Consider the following 871-nt stretch of genomic DNA (forward strand, 5'->3'; position numbering starts at 1 on the left):
CAGCGGCTGGGCGGGCGCTGCCGTCCCCCCGCGAGTTTCCAGGAGGAGGAGAAGTGACATGGGGGAAGCTGCTTCTCAACCCTCAAGAAGAAATCGAGAGCAACCCTCTGCAGCAATAAACTTGACATGTTTATTAATTAAACTATCACTTAAATAAAAAAAAGTGCATAGAAAATAAACATGTTTAAAAACTCCTTTGTTTTTTTTGTTTTTTACAACTATGTACACTTTTTTATTTTTACATTCAGTCTTTTGCAGAGCTTTCAGCATTTTTTAAACTATTAATGTATTTCCTTCTTCCCTGTGACAGGGAATTAACACTGATGTACTTTAGACACGTTTCCTCTTTAAAAAAAAAAAAACAAACCAAAACAAAAACAAACAAACAACCAGAAGCTTGGAAGAACACAAGAAAGAAAAGAAGAGATTTGTTATACATGATAAGTTGTCAAGAAATGTATCTCTAGAACATAACCTTGCCTTTGCAGAGCTTTTTTTTTTTTTTTTTTTTTCTTTTTTTTTTTTTAAAAAAATTTTTCCCCTCTCTTTTTTTTGTATTTACTAAAGAGACTGTTAGGTTCAATAAAAGAAACACCACAAGTATAGTTCTCGGTTGATAGACAAAGCTACTGTACCTCGTTAAAAAGATACCAGGAAAGCACGGAGCACATTTTTTTTTTTTTTTTTATATGCAGGTGGTTCCCCAACATTCATAACCAAAACGAGAGGAAGAAAAGGAAGAAACCAAGTTGTACAAGTACTGACTGGTAACAAGGAGGGCCGGGAAAGGCCCGGCTGCCCGCTCCCGGTCCCCGGCAGCCCTCGCCCCGGGAGCTGCCGCCCGGCGGGGAACGCGCGGCGTGGCTGTCCC

Source organism: Aptenodytes forsteri, unplaced genomic scaffold (genome assembly GCF_000699145.1).
Source record: "Aptenodytes forsteri isolate BGI_AS27 unplaced genomic scaffold, ASM69914v1 Scaffold187, whole genome shotgun sequence".
NCBI classification, from domain to species: domain Eukaryota; kingdom Metazoa; phylum Chordata; class Aves; order Sphenisciformes; family Spheniscidae; genus Aptenodytes; species Aptenodytes forsteri.